Raw genomic sequence first — 26,536 nt, 5'->3', positions numbered from 1 at the left:
ATTGTACATTAATGATTTAGACGATGGGATTAAATGCAGTATCTCCAAATTTGCGGATGATACTAAGTTGGGTGGCAGTGTGAGCTGCGAGGAGGATGCTATTCGGCTGCAGAGTGACTTGGATAGGTTAGGTGAGTGGGCAAATGCATGGCAGATGAAGTATAATGTGGATAAATGTGAGGTTATCCACTTTGGTGGTAAAAACAGAGAGACAGACTATTATCTGAATGGTGACAGATTAGGAAAAGGGAAGGTGCAACGAGACCTGGGTGTCATGGTACATCAGTCATTGAAGGTTGGCATGCAGGTACAGCAGGCGGTTAAGAAAGCAAATGGCATGTTGGCCTTCATAGCGAGGGGATTTGAATACAGGGGCAGGGAGGTGTTGCTACAGTTGTACAGGGCCTTGGTGAGGCCACACCTGGAGTATTGTGTACAGTTTTGGTCTCCTAACCTGAGGAAGGACATTCTTGCTATTGAGGGAGTGCAGCGAAGGTTCACCAGACTGATTCCCGGGATGGCGGGACTGACCTATCAAGAAAGATTGGATCAATTGGGCTTGTATTCACTGGAGTTCAGAAGAATGAGAGGGGACCTCATAGAAACGTTTAAAATTCTGACGGGTTTAGACAGGTTAGATGCAGAAAGAATGTTCCCAATGTTGGGGAAGTCCAGAACCAGGGGTCACAGTCTGAGGATAAGGGGTAAGCCATTTAGGACCGAGATGAGGAGAAACTTCTTCACCCAGAGAGTGGTGAACCTGTGGAATTCTCTACCACAGAAAGTAGTTGAGGCCAATTCACTAAATATATTCAAAAGGGAGTTAGATGAAGTCCTTACTACTCGGGGGATCAAGGGTTATGGCGAGAAAGCAGGAAGCGGGTACTGAAGTTTCATGTTCAGCCATGAACTCATTGAATGGCGGTGCAGGCTAGAGGGGCTGAATGGCCTGCTCCTGCACCTATTTTCTATGTTTCTATGTTTCTACCCTTCTTTAAGTTCTGGACCATGGTCTCTGAATTAACTGTTTCATTCTCCATCCTAATGCAGAATTCCACCATATTATGGTCACTCTTCCCCAAGGGGCCTCGCACAATGAGATTGCTAATTAATCCTCTCTCATTACATAACACCCAGTCTAAGATGGCCTCCCCCCTAATTGGTTCCTCGACATATTGGTCTAAAAACCATCCCTTATGCACTCCAGGAAATCCTCCTCTACCGTATTGCTTCCAGTTTGGTTAACCCAATCTACGTGCATATTAAAGTCACCCATTATAACTGCTGCACCTTTATTGCACGCACCCCTAATTTCATGTTTGATGCCCTCCCCAACATCACTACTACTGTTTGGAGGTCTGTACACAACTCCCACTAACGTTTATTGCCCTTTGGTATTCTGCCCATGGAAGCAGAAGGCACCGTTCACAGTGGGGAGAAACGGTACACGTGCTCTGTGTGTGGACAAGGCTTCAGCCGATCATCCAACCTGGAGAGACACAAGTGCAGTCACACTGGGGAGAAACTATTTAAATGTGGGGATTGTGGGAAACTTTTCAACTACCCATCCCAGCTGGAAACACATCGGCGAGTTCACACTGGGGAGAGTCCATTCACCTGCTCCAACTGTGGGAAGGGATTCACTCAATTATCCAACATACTGACACACCAGCGAGTTCACACTGGGGAGAGTCCATTCACCTGCTCCGAGTGTGGGAAGGGATTCACTCAATTATCCCACCCTCTGACACACCAGCGAGTTCACACTGGGGAGAGGCCGTTCACCTGCTCCGACTGTGAGAAGGGATTCCCTCAATTATCCCACCCTCTGATACACCAGCGAGTTCACACTGGGGAGAGGCCGTTCACCTGCTCCGACTGTGGGAAGGGATTCCTTCTATCATCCCACTTGCTGACACACCAGCGAGTTCACACTGGGGAGAGGCCGTTCACCTGCTCCGACTGTGAGAAGGGATTCCCTCAATTATCCCACCCTCTGACACACCAGCGAGTTCACACTGGGGAGAGGCCGTTCACCTGCTCCGACTGTGGGAAGGGATTCACTCAGTTATCCCACCTGCTGAAACACCAGCGAGTTCAGAGTGGGGGGAGACCGTTCACCTGCTCTGACTGCGGGAAGGGATTCACTGCATCATCCAGCCTGCTGAGACACCAGCGAGTTCATAATGAGTAGAGACCTTGTAAATGTTCTGACTGTGAGAAGAGTTTTAAAAGCAAAGAGCAACTGATGAGACACCAGCGAGTTCACACCGGGGAGAGGCCGTTCAGCTGCTCTGAATGTGGGAAGGGATACATTACCTCAACCAACCTGCTAACACACCAGCTAGTTCACAGTGGGGAGAGGCCATTCACCTGCTCTGAGTGTGACAAGGGATTCTCTCTGTCAGGCAACCTGCTGAGACATCAGCGAGTTCACAAGTGACCGCAGGGATTGGATTCTGCTATTATTCACATCCCGGACTGAATCGTGTTCATTCTGACAGTTGGGGTTTATAAATCCTGTAACACTGATGTTAATTACTCCTGAAATCGACTGGAGTTTAATATTTGGGATATAGACACATACATTAGTTTTGCTTTCAACACATTGCTGTGGATTTTTGTCTTTCTCATCTGAGTGTTTAGCATCACCTGACTGGAGCTGAGAAAGGACATTCTGTGGGGAGGATCTTACAGGGGGATCAGAATTTCAGCCTGGACACTGACCTTCAGGGCCACACTTAGATCTCATTCTTCTGAACTCCAATATGTTTAATCCAACCTCCTCAACCTACTCAACCATAAGTCAAACCCCTCAACTCGGGAATCAACTCTGGAATCTGCAGCAGACATGAGCAAGGACCTGAGGCTTATTAAAAGACACATATTTAATTACAGACAAGGTTACGCTGGGAGAAATGTTCAGTTAGAACATAAGAAAAAGGAGCCGGAGTGGGCCATTTGGCCCCTCGGGCCTGATCCACCATTCAATAAGATCATGTCTGATCTGATCATGGACTCCGTTCCACTTCCCTGCCCACTCCCCATAATCCTTTACTCACTTATCGCTCAAAATCTGTCTATTTCCACCTTAAATATATTCAAAGACCCAGCCTGCACAGCTCTCCTTGGCAGAGAATTCCAGAGAAGAAATTTCTCTTCTCAGTTTTAATTGGGTGGCCCCTTATTCTAAGACGATGTCCTCAAGTTTTAGTTTCCCGTTTAACTGGAAATATCCTCTCTACATCCACCTATCAAGCCCCCTCATTATCTTATATTTTAATAAGATCACATCTCATTCTTCTGAACTCCAATGTGTTTAGGCCCAACCTACTCAAGCTATCTTCATAAGTCAACCCCCTAATCTCCGGAATCAACCGAGTGAACCTTCTCTGAACTACCACCAATGCAGATATATCCTTCCTTAAATACGGAGACGAAAATACAGAGTCCATTACAGGCAAAATGCCAATCAAATCAGCAGCACACTGGCACCTTAACAGTGTCTCATTGGCCTACAGGCATTTCTTAAATAGATTTGCTGAGTGGATATGAACTTAAACCAGGTTTGCAGATGTGATGCTCTATTCACATATTGAAGGTAGAAGAGATGCTGTGGGGCACATGCTAAGTCCAGTAGCTGAAAGTGATTAACAGACTGGGTTTTGTGTTTAGTGATCCCAGGCGTGTTACCAATACCAGCAAAATCGAAGCCCATGGAATAACGGGGACAGTGGGAGCATGGATTGAATGTGGCTAAGTGACACAAACAGAGTAGTGGTGAATGGTTGTTTTTCAGACTGGAGGAAGTGGTGTTCCCCAGGGGTCGGTACTGGTGCCACTGCTTTTTTTGATCTATATTAATGACCTAGACTTGGGTGTACAGGGCACAATTTCCAAATCTACAGCTCACACAAAACTTGGAAGTACAGTGAACAGTGAGGAGGTAGTGATAGACTTCAGAAAGACACAGACATGCTGGTGGAATGGGCAAACGTGGCAGATCAAACTTAACGTAGAAAAGTTCAAAAATGATACATTTTGGTAGGAAGAAAGAGGAGAGGAAATATAAACTAAAGGGTACAATTGTAAAGGGGGGCGTGAACAGAGAGACCCAGGAGTATGTGTACACCAATCACTGAAGGTGGCAGCACAGGTTGAGAAAGTGGTTACAACGACTTACGGGATCCTAGGCTTCATGAAGAGAGGTATAGAGTACAGAAGTGTGGATATTATTTTGAACCCACGTAAAACTCTGGTTCGGCCTCAACTGGACTGTTGTGTCCAATTCTGGTTCATTATCATCATAGGCAGTCCCTCAGATTGCGGAAGACTTGCTTCCACTCTAAAAATGAGTCCTTAGGTGGCTGAACAGTCCAATACGAAGCTACAGTCCCGGTCACAGGTGGGATAGATAGTCGTTGAGGGAAGGGATGGGTGGGACAGGTTTGCCACACGCTCTTTCTGATGCCTACGGTTGATTTCTGCATGCTCTCGGCGATGAGACTCGAGGTGCTCAGCGCCCTCCCAGAAGAACTTCCTCCACTTAGGGCGATCTTTAGCCAGGGACATCCAGGTGTCAGTGGGGATGTTGTACTTTATCAGGGAGGTTTTGAGGGTGTCCCTGTAACATTTCCTCTGCCACACCTTTGGCTCGCTTGCTGTGAAGAAGTTCTGAGTAGAGTGCTTGCTTTGGGTATCTCGTGTCTGGCATGTGAACAATGTGGCCTGTGCAGTGGAGATGATCAAATGTGGTCCGTGCTTCAATGCTGGGGATGTTGGCCTGGCCGACGACGCCAACGTTGGTGCATCTGTCCTCCCAGGGAATTTGTAGGATCTTGCGGAGACCTCGTTGGTGTTATTTCTCCAGCAATTTGAGGTGTCTACTGTACATAGTCCATGTCTCTGAGGGTGGGTATTACTACAGCCTGTAGACCATGAGCTTAGTGGTAGATTTGAGGGCGTGGTCTTCAAACACTCTTTTCCTCAAACGGCCGAAGGCTGCACTGGAGGCGGTGTTGAATCTTGTCGTCAATGTCTGGTCTTGTTGATAACAGGTTCCCGAGGTATGGCAAATGGTCCACGTTGTCCAGGGCCGCGCCATGGATTTTGATGACTGCAGGGTGGGGGGTGGGTGGAGTGGGGAGTGCTATTTGGCGAGGACAGGCTGGTGGAGGACCTCGGACTTACAGATGTTTAGTGTAAGGCCCATGCTTTTGTATGCTTCACTAAATACGTTGACTATGACTTGAAGTTCAGCCTCTATATGTGCGCAGACACAGGTATTGTCCACGTACGGTAGCTCAACGACAGAGATTGGGGTGGTCTTGGACCTGGCCTGTAGACGATGAAGGTTGAAAAGGTTCCCACTGGTTCTGTAGTTTAGTTCCACTCCAGCAGGGAGCTTGTTGACTGAACTGGAGCAATTCTGGCTTCCACATTTTAGTAAGTATACAAAGGCCTTTTGAGAGCGTGCAGAAAAGATTTACGAGTATGATTCCAGGGATGAGGAACTTCAGTTACGTGGATAGTCTGCAGAAGTTGGGGTTGTTCTCAGAACAGAGAAGATTGAGAGGAGATTTGACAGAGGTGCTCAAAATCATGAGGGGTCTGGACAGAGTAGATCGAGTGGGATTCGTAGAAGCTCTTGCAGATAGCCAACATAGGCTCGATGGGCCAAATGGCCTCCTTCCATGTTGTAACCAGTCTCTGATTCTATGATGATGAAAAGTGTGTTGCCCAGGATGCTCCATCTCCCGGGCACTGGGACCCAGTTGGGAACAGAGACCCTGAAGCCCCGCCCACTCTCAGTTCCTGAACCAAGATGGCCGCACATGCGCCCTGATCCCGCCCTGTGCAAGAAGGCGGCCCGTGACCCTGCTCCCCCGTGCCTGTCAGCACGGGGCCTGTGGGCTCTAATTCGGGGCCTGAGATTTATTCTGTATCTAAGCCATGCTGTACCTGCTCTGGTAGTGTTCGATGGGACAGTGTAGAGGAAGCATTTTAATACATACGAAAAATGACGCACAGGTAAAGACCATCGGTCCATCAAGCCTGTCCCACACAATTGCGATATGTCACAGCGTATACACTCCACTCCACCCGAATCCATGTGATCTCCTGGGAGAGGCAAAAATACAGATTTAAAAAAAAACGAGGACAATTTGGGAAAATAAATCTGGGAAATTCCTCTCCAAGGCATCTAAGTGATGGAAACTAGTCCAGGAGATCACTCTGGCCATTAAACTCCCTGCAGTACCTACCTTCTGTAAGTGTTAATCTCCGCCGCAGCCAGAAACAAATCCAGCTTTTACTTGAAGGAATTCAGTGAGTCTGCATCCACCACATGAGAGGCCAGCTTGTTCCAGAGGTCTACTGTTCTCTGGGAAAAGAACCACCTCCTGATGTCTAACCTAGATCTATCCTTATACAACTGAAATTTGTGTCCCCTGGTGCTGCCTAACCTATTTAATTGACATAAACAAACAGTCAGCTGGAACAATCTCTTTCACCTTCATTATCTTATAAACCTCAATCATATTGCCCTAATTCTGCACTACTCTAAGGTAAAGAGTCCCAACTCTTTTAACCTATCTTGGTTACTAAGATGCTTTAGACTTGGAATTAGTCTGGTGGCCCTTTCCAGAACCTCAATATCACCCACCATGATAGGAGACCAAAACTGGACACAGTATTCCAAGTGTGGCCTGACTAAGGTCTTGTATAAGGACAAAACAGTACTCCTCGTCTTATACTGAATTGTCCTATGGATACACCCCAACACCTTATTTGCTCTAACTGTCACTACACTGCATTGCTCGTGTACCTTTAAGGATGTATTCACTAGAATGTCTAAATCTCGTTCTCTCTCCACCATCTTTAATGCCTTTCCCTGGAGGGTGTATGCATGTTGAGCATTTGCCCTGCCCACATGCATAACACTGAACTTATCTAAGTTATACATCATTTTCCAGTCATGAGGCCAGTGTCCCAACACATTAAGATCTGCCTGAATCAGACGAGCCTCTTCTGCAGTTCGAGCACTCGCACAGATCTTGGTATCATTTCAAAATTTGCAAATTGTGCCCCCAACCCCAAAATCCAGATCATAAATACAAATAGTAAAATGAAATGGTCCCAACACTGATCCCTGCTGGACACCACTGGTGACCGGTACCAAACAGATCCAAATCCATCTATAACTGCTCTTTACCTACATCCTGCCGGCCAGTTCTGTATGCAGCTCAATATATTATCACCACCAGAGGCTCCTATCTTATAGAGAAGCCTCTTGTGTGGCACCTTGTCAAAAGGGTTTTGGAAATCGAAGCAGACAATGTCTACTGGGCTTCCCTCATCCACCAACTTTGTAACTTCTTCAAAAAGTGCAATTAGAGTATGGAGACATGAACTCTTTATAATGGGTTGTGTAGTTCCTAATATGTCCCTCCCTATCCAAGTATTCATATATTGCATCCGTTATGATTCTTTCAAGCATCTTACCTATTACTGATGTTAACCTTATGGCCTCTGGTAACCCGGGTCTGCCTTGTCACATTTTTATTAAAATGGGGACTTCATTAGACTCCTTCCAATCTGTCGGAACTATTTCAGAATGAGCTATTAAACGTACATGTCAGGGGCTCGCACAACACAAGTCCCATCTCCCGGAGGGGTTTTCACAGCACGTGTCCCATCTCGCGGATAACCCTCACACAGCACATGTCCCCATCTCCCGGAGGACCATCACACAGCACATGTCCCATCTTCCATCTCCCAGAGGGGTTCACACAGCACATGTCCCATCTCCCGGAGGGGCTCACACAGCACATGTCCCATCTCCCCGTGGACCCTCACACAGCACATGTCCCATCTCCCGGAGGACCCTCACACAGCACATGTCCCATCTCCCGGAGGACCCTCAGATGTATATACTCCGGCCCTGCTGCTCTATCTCTTTTTAAGTTCTGAATGTTTTCTAAAACAACATGTTTATCTAAGTTAATGTTACTGAAAAAACTAGTATCATTATTAAATTCTAATATTTGAGCATGATGTTAAAGGGTGAAGACTGATGCACAGTACTCACTAATATTCCCGCCATACTCAGTGAGTCCTGTGTAACCTGTCCTTGAATACCCTTCAGTGGATCAAAAGACTTTGATAGTTCTCGGACTCTCCACATAACTGAAAAAGCTCTGCCCATGACGGCCAGTTGAATACAATCCTTTTATTCCCAGAGCCTTTTTGCTGATCAAGTAGCAGCCTTCGTTTTCTTTAGTTGTTCCTTGTATTCACCCTATTTATTTACGGTAAAATTATTTAATTTATGGAAACTTTTCTGTTTACATCTTTGTACAGAGCCAGTCGGCCACCTCGGCTTTTTCTTACCATATTTCTGTCTTTTAATTTTGACCACGTTTGTTTACCACATTTTTAAACTTGTTTTTAAAACCTTTCCATTGATATCCAACATCGGTCACATCACCACCGAGGAGGGTTGACCAATTTACCTGTTACAGTCCTCTGCCAGTTTGGAGAAGATTGCACTGAAATGCGGTCCGTGTCGCAGGTTCTCAGTCCCTTTGGTTCTCCCGGCCAATCGGGAAGGTATAATGTGATCAGTGTTGCCCAGATGTTCCCCACACGGAGGCCTGATCCGAGGTCAGGCTCACTATTAAACACCAGATCCAATCTCTGGTTTTCCCCAGTTACTGCATTAACATGTTGTGGCTGGAAACACTGCTGTATATTGTCACTCAATCTTTCAGCTGCACTGTCCCCAGCAGCAGGTAAAGCCCCGTGACCCTGAATGTCAGGCCAATGACAATGATCTTCCTTCAGCTCCATTCTCTCTCTCTCCCCCCACACACACTACCTGAGCTCTCAGGCTGACTGTTCCCAGCACCTTCTCTCTTTATTCTCTCACATTGCAGCATTCCCGCTGCTCGGCTCAGGGGCTGTGTGGGTTGGGCCCTTACCTCACACACGGTGGGCGGGGCCCTGACCTCACACACGGTGGGCGGGGCCATGTCCCTCGCATTGTGTGGGCGGGGCCCTGACCTCACACACGGTGGGCTGTCCCTCTCTCAGACAGGAATTGAGAGCGAATTGGATGTCCATTGTTGTCTCTCCGGACACAGAGAGAGCCCCAGACAGTGGGAGGGAGAAAGCCCATGTTAATCAATGTCATTAAAGCTGGCCAACGCTCCAGGGAAGTTGCTGAGTGTCTGAGCTGAATATATAGTCTCTCAGCTCTCTCTTTGCCTGAGGTGTCACTGAGAGAAAGCAAAACACGAGGGACAGACAGACAGGTGGAGACGGGGCGGGTGTGTCCTGGATGGGCTTCAGCCAGGAATATAAAGGAATGGGCAGTGATTGTAGATAGCGGAGAAAGCATGCTGGCCTTCATAGCGAGAGGATTTGAGTATAGGAGCAGGACAGTCTTACTGCAGTTGTACAGGGCCTTGGTGAAGCCACACCTGGAATATTGTGTGCAATTTTACTCTCCTAATCTGAGGAAGGACATTCTTGCTATTGAGGGAGTGCAGCGAAGGTTCATCAAACTGAGTCCGGGGATGGCAGGATTGAAATATGAATGAAAGACTGGATCGGCTAGGCTTATCCTCACTGGAATTTTGAAGAATGAGAGGCGATCTCATAGAAACATAAACAATTCTGATGGGATTGGACAGGGTAGATTCAGGAAGAATGTTCCCGATGTTGGGGAAGTCCAGAACCAGAGGACATAGTCTAAGGATAAGGGGTAAGCCAGTTAGGACCAAGATGAAGAGAAACATCTTCACTCAGAGAGTGGTGAACCTGTGGAATTCTCTACCACAGAAAGTTGTTGAGGCCAGTTCACTAAATATATTCAAAAGGGAATTAGATGTGGCCTTTAGGGCTCAAGGGATCAAGGGGTATGGAGAGAAGGCAGGGATGGGATACTGAGGTTGAATGATCAGCCATGATCTTATTGAATGGCGGTGCAGGCTAGTACGGCTGAATGGCCTGCTCCTGCACCTATTTTCTATGTTTCCAACTTCAATATGTGACCTACTCCTGGAAAATGCACGTCCAGTATATGAGGAGTCTCTAATCGCGGAATATGGAATTATTTTTACTTGAATGTTTTGTTTCGACCAGTAACTACAAGGTAGGTTAACATCGCACTCTATTTCACCCCGATAATATTGTTCTCATTTTCTGTCCTGATTAGATATCCCGGTGAATGTAGGAGTGCTTGAGAAAATTCCAGCTGTGGACCTAACAGGGATTGTAGACTGAGGAACAACACCAGGTGAACGAGCCCAGGATTTTGATAGCACCAAACAGAGAAAACTATCGATTCAAAGAACTTTCATCCATCGATACGGGCGAAAGGTAAGAGAGAGTCCCATGGATTCAGATACAGACTGGTCCTGGGGATGGACAATGGCGAAAGGTCAGAGAGAGTCCCATTGACTCAGATAAACACTGGTCCTGGGGATAGACTGGGGAGAAAGTTCAGAGAGAGTCCCATTGACTCAGATACACACTGGTCCTGGGGGACTGGGGAGAAAGTTCAGAGAGTACCATTGACTCAGATACACACTGGTCCTGGGGATAGAATGGGGAGAAAGGTCAGAATGAGTCCCATTGACTCAGATACACACTGGTCCTGGGGGACTGGGGAGAAAGTTCAGAGAGTACCATTGACTCAGATACACACTGGTCCTGGGGATAGAATGGGGAGAAAGGTCAGAATGAGTCCCATTGACTCAGATAAACACTGGTCCTGGGGATAGACTGGGGAGAAAGGTCAGAATGAGTCCCATTGACTCAGATAAACACTGGTCCTGGGGATAGAATGGGGAGAAAGGTCAGAATGAGTCCCATTGACTCAGATAAACACTGGTCCTGGGGATAGACTGGGGAGAAAGGTCAGAGAGAGTCCCATTGACTCAGATACACACTGGTACTGGGGGACTGGGGAGAAAGGTCAGAGAGAGTCCCATTGACTCAGATACACACTGGTCCTGGGGATAGACTGGGGAGAAAGATCAGAGAGAGTCCCATTGACTCAGATAAACACTGATCCTGGGGATAGACTGGGGAGTAAGTTCAGAATGAGTCCCATTGACTCAGATAAACACTGGTCCTGGGGATAGACTGGGGAGAAAGGTCAGAGAGTCCCATTGACACCGATACACACTGGTCCTGGGGATAGACTGGGAAGAAAGGTCAGAGAGAGTCTCATTGACTCAGATACACTCTGGTCCTGGGGATAGACTGGGGAGAATGATCAGAGAGAGTCCCATTGACTCAGATACACACTGGTCCTGGGAGTCTGGGGAGAAAGATCAGAGAGAGTCTCATTGACTCTGATACACATTGGTCCGGGGGATAGACTGGGGAGAAAGGTCAGAGAGAGTCCCATTGACTCAGATACACTCTGGTCCTGGGGGTCTGGGGAGAAAGGTCAGAGAGAGTCCCATTGACTCAGATACACACTGGTCCGGGGGATAGACTGGGGAGAAAGGTCAGAGAGAGTCCCATTGACTCAGATACACTCTGGTCCTGGGGGTCTGGGGAGAAAGGTCAGAGAGAGTCCCATTGACTCAGATACACTCTGGTCCTGGGGGTCTGGGGAGAAAGGTCAGAGAGAGTCCCATTGACTCAGATACACTCTGGTCCTGGGGGTCTGGGGAGAAAGGTCAGAGAGAGTCCCATTGACTCAGATAAACACTGGTCCTGGGGATAGACTGGGGAGAAAGGTCAGAGAGAGTCCCATTGACTCAGATACATACTGGTCCTGGGAGTCTGGGGAGAAAGATCAGAGAGAGTCTCATTGACTCTGATACACATTGGTCCGGGGGATAGACTGGGGAGAAAGGTCAGAGAGAGTCCCATTGACTCAGATAAACTCTGGTCCTGGGAATAGACTGGGGAGAAATGTCAGAGAGAGTCCTATTGTCTCAGATCATCACTGGTCCTGGGGATAGACTGGGGAGAAAGGTCAGAGAGAGTCCCATTGACTCAGATACACAGTGGTCCTGGGGATGGACTGGGGAAAAAGGCCAGAGGGAGTCCCAATCCACGTCACTTTATCAATATTTATCTAATTTTCTGTCTCGCATAATTAGATCTCGGGTAAATGATGGAGTGATAAAAAAAGGTCTGCAGCTGGATGTGAACAGGGGTTCCAGACTGAGGAACAACAGCAGGTGAACCATCTATTGCTGAAAACCTTATCTCATCCTTTGCTACCTCGAGACTTGAATATTCCATCATTCTCCTGGCCGGCCTCCCTTCTTACACCCTCCGTAAACTTGCACTCATCCAAAACCCTGTTGCTCATTTCCTAACTCCTCACAAATTAATGCCAGAGAATAACTTCAACACCTGTTTGGAGAAATTCCGTATCCGAGACTGAATCGCTTGCATTTCCACAGTGGGGAAAGCAAAGGATGCTGAGAGTTAACGTGCATGAGCGTGTGTCTGCACAAGCAAAAGTGGAGAATTGTGATTGTAAAACATCAGCTAACTCTACCAATGATATATTTATGGTGTTTTGAGATTGTAAAACACTTAAAGATAATGAAACAAATCAATGTTATATATCCCCTGACTGAAGGTACACAATTCATTCTACATTATGTTATCAGTGGGACAGTGGGAAATGTCCTCACCCCCTAAAGTGCTCATTCTTCATCATCGCAGGTAGTCCGTCAGAATCGAGGAAAACTTGCTTCACTCTAAAAGTGAGTCCAATACGAGAACCACAATCTCTGTCACAGGTGGGACAGACAGTGGTTGAGGGAAAGGGTGGGTGGCGCTGGTTTGCCACACGCTCCTTCTGCTACCTGAGCTTGATTTCTGCATGCTCTTAGCAACGAGACTCGAGGTGCTCAACGACCTCCCGGATGCACTTCCTCCACTTAGGGTGGTCTTTGGCCAGGGACTCCCAGGTGTCGATGGTAATGTTGCATTTCATCAAGGACGCTTTGAGGGTGTCCTTGAAACGTTTCCTCCGTCCACCTTGGGCTCGTTTGCCGTGAAGGAGTTCCGAGTAGAGCACTTGCTTTGGGAGTCTTGTGTCAGGCATGTGAACAATGTGGCCCGCCCAGTGGAGTTCATTAGTCAGGTGCTGACACCATGAGATATGGTCAATATAAAATAGAAGCAGCAACCAGTTCACATCTCCCTGAACACACGGACAATATCACTGCCCATCGAGATCAGAGGAATTACACCCAGCTATATGTTGTGTACGTGGATAGATATAATAGTCATAAAATGGCATAATTTAATATCCCAACTCAAAAATATTAAACACACATCTGTGAATAAAAATAATACAATACCGCCATTAAATGGCGGAGCAGGCTTGAGGGTCCAGATGGCCTACTCCTCCTATTTTTTATGTTCTTATGCCAGACCAAGTAAAACTGAATGTAGGAGCATTTAATTCATCAATTATCACCCGCTCCACATTTCCCTGCTGAATATTCCCTACCTTGGGTATAATGGTTTGTGCCTGCATTGTGAGTAAATCTCACCAATGGGTGCTCCCAGTGCGGACTCTCGGCCGACGGGAGCCCGTCTGGAACTGGGTTGTGGAGATCAGTGGGACTCACTGGTTTTACTGGGCAGCTTTCTGTGTCACACCTGATGTGAAGAGTTGATTGTAACACTGGGAAATGCTCGATCCCAGAGCTAACCGCTGTTGTACCGGTGGGGGAGGAGGGACTGGGTATCATGGCAATGTCCTCCTTCCCATTTTAATATTTCCCTCTAACCCTCCTATTAATATATTTATTATAGAGCATCAGAACCTGGGAATGCCTGTCACCGCCATGGCTGAAGGTCCAAACAGGGGAAAGATCCAACATCTTCAACAAGAATGAGAATGGACACAGCTCGGTTCACTTCACCACTCCCAGAGAAGGTACAGCACGGGTTATATATGGAGTAAAACTCCCTCTACACTGTCTCATCAAACACTCCCAGAGCAGCTACTGCACGGGTTATATATGGAGTAAAACTCCCTCTACACTGTCCCATGAAACACTCCCAGAGCAAGTACAGCACGGGTTAGATACAGAGTAAAGCTCCCTCTCACTGTCCCATCAAACACTCCCAAAGCAGGTACAGCAAGGGTTAGATACAGAGTAAAGCTCCCTCTACAATGTCCCATCAAACACTCCCAGGCAGGTACAGAACGGGTTAGATATAGGGTAAAGCTCACTCAATGCTGTCAAACCAATCAACTCCAGGGGAGTTGCAGCCTGGGTTAGATACAGAGTAAAGCTCCCTCTATACTGCCCCATCAAACACTCAGGCATGTAAGTCACGCGTTGGACTAAGAGGAAAGCTCCTTCTGCACTCTCCCACTAAACACTCACAGGGGCAACACAGCATGGGTTGGATACAGAGTAAAGCTCCCTCTGCACTGTCCAATTCCCAGGACAGGTACAGCAAGGGTTAGATACAGAGTAAAGCTCCCTCTACACTGTCCCATCAAACATTCCCAAACACATACAGCAGAGGTTACATGCTGAGTGAAGCTCCCTCTACAATGTCCCATTAAACAATCTCAGGACACTTACCACATGGTTTACAAACATAGTAAGGCTCCCTCTACACTAACCCATCAAATACTCCCAGTACAGATACAACATGGGTTAGATACAGAATAAAGCTCCCTCTACACTGTCCCATCAAACATTCCCAGGGCAGATACAGCACGTGTTAGATACAGAATAATGCTCCCTCTACACTGTCCCATCAAACACTCCCAGGCAGGTACAGCACGGGTTAGATACAGAATAAAGCTCCCTCTACACTGTCCCATCAAACACTCCCAGGGCAGGTACAACATGGATTAAATACAGAATAATGCTCCCTCAAAAGTAGTAATCTCAGGATTGCTACCAGTGCCATGTGCTAGTCAGAGTAGGATTCTCAAGATAGCTCAGATGAATACGTGGCTTGAGGAGTGGTACAAAAGGGAGGGATTCAAATTCCTGGTTCATTGGAACCGGTTCTGGAGGAGGTGGGACCAGTGCAAACTGGACGGTTTTTACCTGGGCAGGGCTGAAACCAATGTCATAGGGGAAGTGTTTGCTCGTGCTGTTGGGGTGGAGGTAAACTACTATGGCAGGGGGATGGGAACCTATGCAGGGAGACAGAGAGAAGTAGAATGGGGGCAGATGCAAAAAATAGATAGAAAGAAGAAAAGTAAAAGTGGAGGGCAGAGAAACCTAAGGAAAAAAGGGCCACAATACAGCAAAATTCTAAGGGGCAAAGTGTGTAAGAAAGACAAGCCTGAAGGCTCTGTGCCTCAATGCGAGGAGTATTCGGAATAAGGGGGACGAATTAACTATGCAGATAGCAACTAACTGGTATGATGTAATTGGCATCACGGAGACATGGCTCCAGGGTGACCAAGGCTTGGAACTCAACATCCAGGGGCATTCAACATTTAGGAAGGGTAGACAGAAAGGAAAAGGAGGCAGGGTGGCATTGTTAGGTAAAGAGGAAATTAATGCAATCGTAAGAAAGGACATTTGCTTCAATGATGTGGAATCGGTATGGGTGGGGCTACGGAATACCAAAAGTCAGAAAATGGTACAGGGAGTTGTGTACAGACCACCAAACCATAGTAGTGAGGTTGGGGACAGCATCAAACAAGAAATTAGGGATGCATGCAATAAAGGTACAGCAGTTATCATGGGCGACTGTAATCTACATATAGATTGGGCTAACCAAACTGGTAGTAATGCGGTGGAGGAGGATTTCCTGGAGTGTATTCGGGATAGTTTTCTAGACCAATATGTCGAGGAACCAACTCGGGAGCTGACCATCCTCGACTGGGTGATTTGTAATGAGAAGGGACTAATTAGCAATCTTGTTGGGCGAGGCCCCTTGGGGAAGAGTGACCATAACATGGTAGAATTCTTTATTATGATGGAGAGTGACACACTTATTCAGAAACTAAGGTCCTGAACTTAAGGAAAGGTAACTTCGATGGTTTGATGCGTGAATTGGCTCAAATACACTGGCAAATGTTACTTAAAGGTTTGACGGTGGATCGGCAATGGCAAACATTTGAAGATCACTGGATGAACTTCAGCAATTGTACATCCCTGTCTGGAGTAAAAATAAAACTGGGAAGGTGGCTCAACCGTGGCTAACAAAGGAAATTAAGGATAGTGTTAAATCTAAGAAAGCGGCTTATAAATTGGCCAGAAAAAGCAGCAAACCTGAGGACTGGGAGAAATTTTGAATTCAGCAGAGGAGGACAAAGGGTATTATTAAGAGGGGGGAAATTGAGTATGAGAATAATCTTGCCGGGAACATAAAAACTGACTGCAAAAGCTTATATAGATATGTGAAGAGAAAAAGATTAGTGAAGACACACGTAGGTCCCTTGCAGTCGGACTCAGGTGAATTTATAATGAGGAACAAAGAAATGGCAAACCAATTGAACAAATACTTCGGTTCTGTCTTCACGAAGGAAGACACAAATAACCTTCTGGAAGTACTAGGGGACAGAGTGCCGAGTGAGAAGGAGGAACTGAAGGATATCCATATTAGGTTGGACATTGTGTTAGGGAAATTGATGGGATTGAAGTCCGATAAATCCCCGGGGCCTGATAGTCTGCAACCCAGAGTGTAAGGAAGTGGCCCTAGAAATAGTAGATTCATTGGTGATCATTTTCCAACAGTCTATCAACTCTGGATCAGTTCCTATAGACTGGAGGGTAGCTAATGTAACATCACTTTTTAAAAAGGGAGGGAGAGGGAAAGTGGGTAATTCTAGACTGGTTAGCCTGACATCAGTAGTGGGGAAATTGCTGGAATCAATTATTAAAGATGAAATAGCAGCGCATGTGGAACGCAGTGACAGGATCAGTCCAAGTCACCATGGATTTATGAAGGGGAAATCATGCTTGACAAATCTTCTGCAATTTGTTGAGGATGTAACTAGTAGAGTGGACAAGGGAGAATCAGTGGAAGTCATGTATTTGGACTTTCAAAAGGCTTTTGACAAGGTCCCACACAAGAGATTGCTGTGCAAAATCAAAGCACATAGTATTGGGGGTAATATACTGACGTGGATAGAGAACTGGTTGGCAGACAGGAAGCAGAGAGTTGGGATAAATGGGTCCTTTTCTAAATGGAAGGCAGTGACCTGTGGAGTGCCGCAGGGCTCCGTGCTGGGACCCCAGCTCTTTACAACATACATCAATGATTTGGATGAAGGAATTGAGTGTAATATCTCCAAGTTTGCAGATGACACTAAAGTGGGTGGCAGTGTGAGCGGTGAGGGGGACGCTAAAAGACTGCAGGTTGACTTGAACAGGTTAGGTGAGTGGGCAAATGCATGGCAGATGCATTATAATGTGGATAAATGTGAGGTTATCCACTTTGGGGGCAAAAACGCGAAGACAGAATATTATTTGAATGGTGGCAGATTAGCAAAAGGGGAGGTGCAACGAGACCTGGGTGTCATGTTTCATCAGTCATTGAAAGTTGGCATGCAGGTTCAGCAGGCGGTGAAGGAGGCAAATGGTATGTTGGCCTTCATAGCTAGGGGATTTGAGTATAGGAGCAGGGAGGTCTTACTGCAGTTATACAGGCTCTTGGTGAGGTCTCACCTGGAATATTGTGTTCAGCTTTGGTCTCCTAATCTGAGGAAGGGTGTGCTTGCTATTGTGGGAGTGCAACGAAGATTCACCAGACTGATTGCCGGGATGGCAGGACTGACATATGAGGAGAGACTGGATAACCTGGGCCTTTATAAATTGGAATTTAGAAGGATGAGAGGGGATCTCATAGAAACATAAAAGATTCTGACAGGACAGGATAGAATGTTCACTATGTTGGGGAAGTCCAGAACCAGGGGACAAAGTCTTAGGATAAGGGGTAGGCCATTTAGGACTGAGATGAGGAGAAACTTCTTCACTCAGTGAGTTGTTAACCTGTGGAATTCCCTGCCACAGACAGTTATTGATGCCAGTTCATTGGATATATTCAAGAGGGAGTTAGATATGGCCCTTACGGCTAAAGGGATCAAGGGGTATGGAGAGAAAGCAGGAAAGGGGTACTGAGGGAGTGATCAGCCATGATCTGATTGAAGGGTGGTGCAGGCTCGAAGGGCCGAATGGCCTACTCCTGCACCGATTTTCTATGGTTCTATGAATGAGATTTGATCTTCTAGAAACATATAAGATTATGACAGGACTGGACAAGGTGGATGCAGAGAAGATGTTTCCACTGATGGGGGAGACTATAACTAGATGGCTTGATGTTAGAATAAGGGGCCGCCCATTTAGAACTGAGATGACGAGAAATTTCTGCTCTCAAACGGTTGTGAATCTGTGGAATTCGTTGCCTCAGAGAGCTGTGGAAGTTAGGACATTAAGAAACTGTCTATTTCTGTCTTAAATTTATTTAAACGATAAGGGGTTAAGGGGTTATGGGGAGCGGGCAGGGAAGTGGAGCTGAGTCCATGATCGGATCAGCCATGATCTTATTGAACGGAGGAGCAGGTTCAAGAGGCCTTATGGCCTACTCCTGCTCCTATTTCTTCTGTTCTTATTTATTGAAAATATACAGGAATGTTTCCTGACTCAACATGTTAATGAAGTAACTTGGGAAAATTATATATTGGATGTGGTGTTTCGTAGTGAGCCTGACCTCCTATCAGGTCTCCGTGTGGGGGAACATCTGGGCAACAGTAATCACATTGTAGGGTCCCAATTGGCCAGGAGAACCAAAGTGACTGAGAACCTGCAACTCGCACCGCATTTCAGAAGGGCAAACTTCTCCAAAATGGCAGAGGACTTGCAACAGGTAAATTGGCCAACCCGACTCGGTGGTGATGTGACCGATGTTGAATACAAATGGAACGTATTTCAGAATTAAAATGTGGAAAACTAACGTAGCCACAATCTAAAGATGGAAATGTGGTAAGAAAAAGCCAAGGTGGCTGACTGGCTCTGTGCAAAGACAAATAACATGTAAACAGAAATGTCTCTATAAATTAAAGAAATTTAACACACAAATAAATAGCGTTGAATACAAAGAAAACGGAAGCGGCTATTCGATCAGCAAAAAGGTTATTTGGAAAAAAGAATTGTAGGCAACTGTGGCAGTCATGGGAAGAGCCTTTTTTATTTATGTAAAGAGTCAGAGAACTATCAAAGACTGTGTTGGGCCACTGAAGGGTGTTCAAGGACCGGTTACAAAGGACTCACTGAGTATGGCGGAAATATTAACCAGCACTTTGATGAGTCTTCACCCTTGAAGATCATGCAAAAATATTAGAATTTAATAGCACTAGTTTTCCTCAGTAACATTAACATAGATAAGAATATTGCTTTAGAAAAAAAGTAAGAACTTAAAAATATATAGAGTAGCCAGCCGAAGGTCCTCCGGGACATGGGACATGTGCTGTGTGAGGGTTCTCCGGGAGATGGGACATGTGCTGTGTGAGCCCCTCCGAGAGATGGGAAATGTGTTGTGCGAGGGTCCTCCGGGAGATGGGACATGTGCTGTGTGAGGGTCCTCCGGGAGATGGGACATGTGCTGTGTGAGCTCCTCCGGGAGATGGGACTTGTGTTGTGTGAGGGTCCCCCGGGAGATGGGACATGTGCTGTGTGAGGATCCTCCGGGAGATGGGACATGTGCTGTGTGAGGGTCCTCCAGGAGATGGGACATGTGCTGTATGAGGATCATCCGGGAGATGGGACATGTGCTGTGTGAGGGTCCTCCGGGAGATAGGACATGTGCTGTGTGAGGATCCTCCGGGAGATAGGACATGTGCTGTGTGAGCCCCTCCGGGAGATGGGACATGTGCTGTGTGAGGGTCCTCCGGGAGATGGGACATGTGCTGTGTGAGGATCCTCCGGGAGATGGGACATGTGCTGTGTGAGGGTCCTCCAGGAGATGGGACATGTGCTGTATGAGGATCATCCGGGAGATGGGACATGTGCTGTGTGAGGGTCCTCCGGGAGATAGGACATGTGCTGTGTGAGGATCCTCCGGGAGATAGGACATGTGCTGTGTGAGCCCCTCCGGGAGATGGGACATGTGCTGTGTGAGGGTCCTCCGGGAGATAGGACATGTGCTGTGTGAGGATCCTCCGGGAGATGGGACATGTGCTGTGTGAGGGTCCTCCGGGAGATGGGACTTGTGTTGTGTGAGGGTCCTCCGGGAGATGGGACATGTGCTGTGTGAGGATCCTCCGGGAAATGGGACATGTGCTGTGTGAGCCCCTCCGGGAGATGGGACATGTGCTGTGTGAGGGTCCACCGGGAGATGGGACATGTGCTGTGTGAGGGTCCTCCGGGAGATGTGACGTGTGCTGTGTGAGGGTCCTCCGGGAGATGGGACATGTGCTGTGTGAGGATCCTCCGGGAGATGGGACGTGTGCTGTGTGAGGGTTCTCCGGGAGATGAGACATGTGCTGTGTGAGCCCCTCCGGGAGATGGGTCATGTGCTGTGTGAGGGTCCTCCGGGAGATGGGACATGTGCTGTGTGAGCCCCTCCGGGAGATGGGACATGTGCTCTGTGAAACCCTCCGGGAGATGGGACATGTGCTGTGTGAGGATCCTCCGGGAGATGGGACATGTGCTGTGTGAGGGTCCTCCGGAAGATGGGATATGTGCTGTGTGAGCCCCTCCGGGAGATGGGACATGTGCTGTGTAAGCCCCTCCGGGAGATGGGACATGTGCTGTGTGAGGGTCCTCCGGGAGATGGGACATGTGCTGTCTGAGGGTCCTTAGGGAGATAGGACATGTGCTGAGTGAGGGTCATCCGGGAGATGGGACATGTGCTGTGTGAGGGTTCTCCGGGAGATGGACATGTGCTGTGTGAGCCCCTCCAGGAGATGGGACATGTGCTGTGTGAGCCCCTCCGGGAGATGGGACATGTGCTGTGTGAGCCCCTCCAGGAGATTTGACATGTGCTGTGTGAGCCCCTCCGGGAGATGGACATGTGTTGTGTGAGGGTCCTCCGGGAGATGGGACATGTGTTGTGTGAGGGTCTTCCGGGAGATGGAACATGTGCTGTGTGAGGGTCCTCCGGGAGATGGACATGTGCTGTGTGAGGGTCCTCCGGGAAATGGGACATGTGCTGTGTGAGGGTCCTCCGGGAGATGGGACATGTGCTGTGTGAGCCCCTCCGGGAGATGGGACATGTGCTGTGTGAGGGTCCTCCGGGAGGTGGGACATGTGCTCTGTGAGGGTCCTCCGGGAGATGGGACATGTGCTGTGTGAGCCCCTCCGGGAGATGGGACATGTGCTGTGTGAGCCCCTCCGGGAGATGGGACATGTGATGTGTGAGGGTCCTCTGGGAGATGGGACATGTGCTGTGTGAGCCCCTCCGGGAGATGGAACATGTGCTGTGTGAGGATCCTCCGGGAGATGGGACATGTGCTGTGTGAGCCCCTCCGGGAGATGGGACATGTGCTGTGTGAGGGTCCTCCGGGAGATGGGACATGTGCTGTGTGAGGGTCCTCCGGGAGATGGGATATGTGCTGTGTGAGCCCCTCCGGGAGATGGGACATGTGCTGTGTGAGCCCCTGGCCTGTATGTTTAATAGCTCACTGCACTCTGGAATGGGCCTTACAGATAGGAAGGAGGCTAAAGTAGTCCCCATTTTTAAAACAATGTGACAAGGCAGACCTGGGTAACTATAGGCCCATCAGTTTAATATCAGTAATAGGTAAGATGCTTGAAAGAATCATAAAGGATGCAATATATGAATACTTGGATAGGGAGGGACATATTAGGGAAAGCCAACATGGCTTCATAAAGAGTTCATGTCTCACAACTCTAATTGTATTTTTTGAAGAAGTTACAATGTTGGTGGATGAGGGAAGCCCAGTAGACATTGTCTGCTTAGATTTCCAAAAACCTTTTGATAAGGTATCGCACAAGAGGCTTCTCTAAGATCGGAGTCTCTGGTATTTGTGAAATATATTGAAGTGGATACAGAACTGGCCGGCAGGATGTAGGTAAAGAGCAGTTTTTGATGGATTTGGATCTGTTTGGAGACCAGTCACCAGTGGTGTCCTGCAGGGATCAGTGTTGGGACCATTGCTTTTCCCTATTTTTATTAATGATCTGGATTTTGGGGTTGGGGCACAATTTTGAAATGATACCAAGATCTGTGCGAGTGCTCGAACTGTAGAAGTGGCTCGTCTGATTCAGGCAGATGTTGAAGTGTTGGGACACTGGCCTCATGACTGTGTTGTAGGTATTAGGCACCCTCGGGCAACAGCACCTGTAGGATAAGGTTAGAATTAAATATGTAACATGTAACTTGTACCATAAAATGGTAACCAGTGAAGCCTCAAGGGATTTCTGTTAGCTGAAATAGACTGCATTCCTGGAGACTGATACTTGTTGTTTCCCACACACAGGACCAGCATGCAAGCTCTGCAGGTGTCTCTAATCAGCATACCTCAGGACCAAATGTTCTAGTAACAATACGGCTCTGTAGCTGGATGGGGATAAGGAGGCTACCCAATTCCAGCATCCAAGGACAGTAAGATAAGAGAAGCCCAGGCCATGTTACAAGACACATGAGTCATCCCTAGCAACACACCCCTTCGCAACACATCTCTTGGCAACACATGAGCCACTTTACGTTTAGAGACTAACGCTATTGGTCTAATGTAACTGTAGTAAACTGTTGTATGTAACTGTAGTAAACTGTTGTAAAACCTATAAAGATCCATGAAACCCTTTGTTCAGCGGAGAGAAGCCTGGACTCAGTCTTGTGATTTCCTCCCCGCTGGCGTAATTAAAGGCCGCACTGGCGTTGGAACCGACTCTGAGTGTTGAGTGATTCTTCTGATAAAAACTAACACTAACAACTGGAAAATGATGTATAACTTAGATAAGTTCAGTGTTATGCATGTGGGCAGGGCAAATGCTCAACATTCATACACCCTCCAGGGAAAGGCATTAAAGATGGTGGAGATAGAAAGAGATTTAGACATTCTAGTGAATACACCCTTAAAGGTACACGAGCAATGCAGTGCAGCGACAGTTAGAGCAAATAGGGTGCTGGGGTGTATCCATAGGACAATTCAGTATAAGACGAGGAGTACTGTTTTGTCCGAGTACAAGACCTTAGTCAGGCCACACTTGGAATACTGTGTCCAGTTTTGGTCTCCTCACATGGTGGGTGATATTGAGGTTCTGGAAAGGGTCACTCGACTAATTCCAATCTAAAGGATCTTAGTTATCAAGATGGGTTAAAAGAGTTGGGACTCTTTACCTTAGAGCAGCGTAGACTTAGGGCGATATGATTGCGGTTTATAAGATAATGAAAGTGAAAGAGAGTGTTCCAGCTGACTGTTTATTTCACTTAAATAGGTTAGGCAGGACCAGGGGACACAAATTTCAGTTGTACAAGGCTAGATCTAGGTTAGACATCAGGAGGTGGTTCTTTTCCCAGAGAACAGTAGACCTCTGGAACAAGCTGCCCTCTCATGTGGTGGATACAGACTCATTGAATTCCTTCAAGTAAAAGCTGGATTTGTTTCTGGCTGCGGCGGAGATTAACACTTACAGAAGGTAGGTACTGCAGGGAGTTTAATGGCCAGAGTGATCTCCTGGACTAGTTTCCATCACTTGGGTTGGAGAGGAATTTCCCAGATTTTATTTTCCCAAATTGTCCTAGGTTTATTTTAAATCTGTATTTTTGCCTCTCCCAGGAGATCACATGGATTCGGGTGGAGTGGAGTGTATACGCTGTGATATATCGCAATTGTGTGGGACAGGCTTGATGGACCAGATGGTCTTTACCTGTCCGTCATTTTACGTATGTATTAAAATGCTTCATCTACACTGTCCTATTTAACACTACCAGAGCAGGTACAGCACGGCTTAGATACAGAATAAATCTCAGGCCCCGAATTAGAGCCCACAGGCCCCGTGGTGACAGGCCCCGGGTGAGCGGGGTCACTGGCCGCCATCTTGCACAGGGCGGGATCAGGGCGCATGCGTGGCCATCTTCGTTCAGGATCAGAGAGTGGGCGGGGCTTCAGAGTCTCTGTTCCCAACTGGGTCCCAGTGCCCGGGAGATGGAGCATCCTGGGCAACACATTTTTCTTCTTCATAGAATCAGAGACTGGTTACAAAATGGAAGGAGGCCATTTGCCCGTCGAGCCTATGTTGGCTATCTGCAAGAGCTTCTGCTAATCCCACTCCAGCTACTCTGACCAGACCTCTAATGATTTTGAACACCTCTGTCAAATCTCCTCTCAATCTTCTCTGTTCTGAGAACAACCTCAACTTCTCCAGACTATCCACGTAATTGAAGTCCCTCATCCCTGGATTCATTCTCGTAAATCTTTTCTGCACGCTCTTAAAAGGCCTTCGCATGCTTACTAAAATGTGGTAGCCAGAATTGCTCCAGTTCAGTCAACAAGCTCCCCGCTGGAGTGGAACTATACTGCAGAACCAGTGGGAACCTGTTCAACCTTCGTCGTCTCCAGGCCAGGTCCAAGACCACCTCAATCTCTGTCGTTGAGCTACCGTACGCGGATAATACCTGTGTCTGCGCACATATAGAGGCTGAACTTCAAATCATAGTCGACGTATTTACTGACGTTACGAAAGCATAGGCTTTACACTAAACATCCATAACAGAAAGGTCCTCCACCAGCCTGTCCCCGCCACATAGCACTCCCCACTTCACCCACCCCCCGTAGTCATCAAAATCCATGGCACGGCCCTGGACAGTGTGAACCATTTCCCATACCTCAGGAACCTCTTGTCAGCAACAGCAGACATTGACGACAAGATTCAACACCGCCTCCAGTGCAGCCTTCGGCCGCTTGAGGAAAAGTGTCTTTGAAGACCACGTCCTCAAATCTACAACCAAGCACATGGTCTGCAGGGCTGTTGTAATACCCACCCTCCTGTATGGCTGAGAGACATGGACTATGTACAGTAGACACCTCAAGTTGCTGGAGAAATACCAATAACGATGTCTCCGCAAGATCATACAAATTACCTGGGAGGACAGACACACAAACGTTAGCGTCATCGACCAGGCCAACATCTGCAGCATTGAAGCACTGACCACATTTGATCAGCTCCGCTGGGCAGGCCACATTGTTCGAATGCCAGACACGAGACTCCCAAAGCAAGCACTCTACTCAGAACTCCTTCACAGCAAACGAGCCAAAGGTGTGGCTGATGAAATGTTACAAGGACACCATCAAAGCCTCCCTGATACACCTGGGAGTCCCTGGCTAAAGACCGCCCTAAGTGGAGGAAGAGCATCTGGGAGGGCGCTGAGCACCTCGAGTCTCATCGCCGAGAGCATGCAGAAATCAACCGTGGCATCAAAAAGAGCGTGCGGCAAACCTGTCCCACCCAGCCCTTCCCTCAACGACTATCTATCCCACCTGTGACAGGGACTGTGGCTCTCGTATTGGACTGTTCAGCCACCAAAGGACTCATTTTTAGAGTGGAAGCATGTCTTCCTCGATTCGAGGGACTGCCTATGATGATGATGACGACCCAGAACTGCACACAATACTCCAGTTGAGGCCGAACCAGTGTTTTATGCAGGTTCAACATAATATCCACACTTCTGTACTCTATACCTCTATTCATGAAAAATAGGATCCCGTAAGTCTTTGTAACCACTTTCTCAACCAGCACTGCCACCCTCAGTGATTGGTGCACACATACTCCTGGGTCTCTCTGTTCACGCACCCCTTTACAATTGTACCCTTTAGCTTATATTTCCTCTCCTCTTTCTTCCGACAAAGATGTATCACTTTTGAACATTTCTACGTTAAATTTCATCTGCCACATAGACACGCTGGTGTAATGGGTGGGCTGTTCAGCCACCAAAGGACTCATTTTTAGAGTGGAAGCTAGTGGGCCTAAACACATTGGAGTGCAGAAGAATGAGAGGTGATTTTATCGAAACATAAGATAATAAGGGGGTTCGAAGTCTATCACTACCTCCTCACGGTTCACTGTACTTCCAAGTTTTGTGTGAGCTGTAGATTTGGAAATTGTGCCCTGTACATAGGTCATTAATATAGATCAAAAAAAGCAGTGGACCCAATACCGACCCCTGGGGAACACCACTTCCTCCAGTCTGAAAAACAACCATTCACCACGACTCTGTTTGTGTCACTTAGCCACTTTCATATCCATGCTGCCACTGTCCCCGTTATTCCATGGTTTTGATTTTGTTTCGATATTGCTGGTATTGGTAACACGCCTGGAATCACTAAACACAAAACCCAGTCTGTTAATCACTTTCAGCTACTGGACTTAGCATGTACCCTACAGCATCTCTTCTACATTCAATATGTGAATAGAGCATCACGCCTGCAAACCTGGTTTAAGTTCATATCCACTCAGCAAATCTATTAAAGAAAAGCCTATAGGCCAATGACACACTGTTAAGGTGCCAGTGTGTTGCTGGTTTGATTAGCATTTTGCCTGTAATAGACTTTGTATTTTGGTCTCCATATTTACAAAAGGATATATCTGCATTGGAG

The 26,536-nt window shown here is 47.3% G+C and overlaps 1 protein-coding gene and 1 pseudogene across 1 annotated transcript in view; one reads left to right on the top strand and one right to left on the bottom strand.

Moving 5' to 3' along the window:
• The first annotated feature begins 1,429 nt into the window (after positions 1 to 1,429).
• On the top strand, positions 1,430 to 12,210 carry LOC139244993 (zinc finger protein 436-like; annotated as a pseudogene).
• A 9,283-nt stretch (positions 12,211 to 21,493) lies between these two features.
• The window catches only part of LOC139244992 (gastrula zinc finger protein XlCGF57.1-like), a 39,070-nt gene continuing 34,027 nt past the window's right edge, over positions 21,494 to 26,536 (bottom strand). Inside the window, exon 4 of the mRNA XM_070871086.1 lies at positions 21,494 to 22,278. The gene's annotated coding sequence lies outside the window, so the exon portion shown is untranslated. The remainder of the gene's footprint in view (positions 22,279 to 26,536) is intronic.

Source organism: Pristiophorus japonicus, unplaced genomic scaffold (assembly GCF_044704955.1).
Source record: "Pristiophorus japonicus isolate sPriJap1 unplaced genomic scaffold, sPriJap1.hap1 HAP1_SCAFFOLD_210, whole genome shotgun sequence".
NCBI lineage: Eukaryota > Metazoa > Chordata > Chondrichthyes > Pristiophoridae > Pristiophorus > Pristiophorus japonicus.
This window is presented reverse-complemented; position numbering and strand designations above follow the sequence as displayed.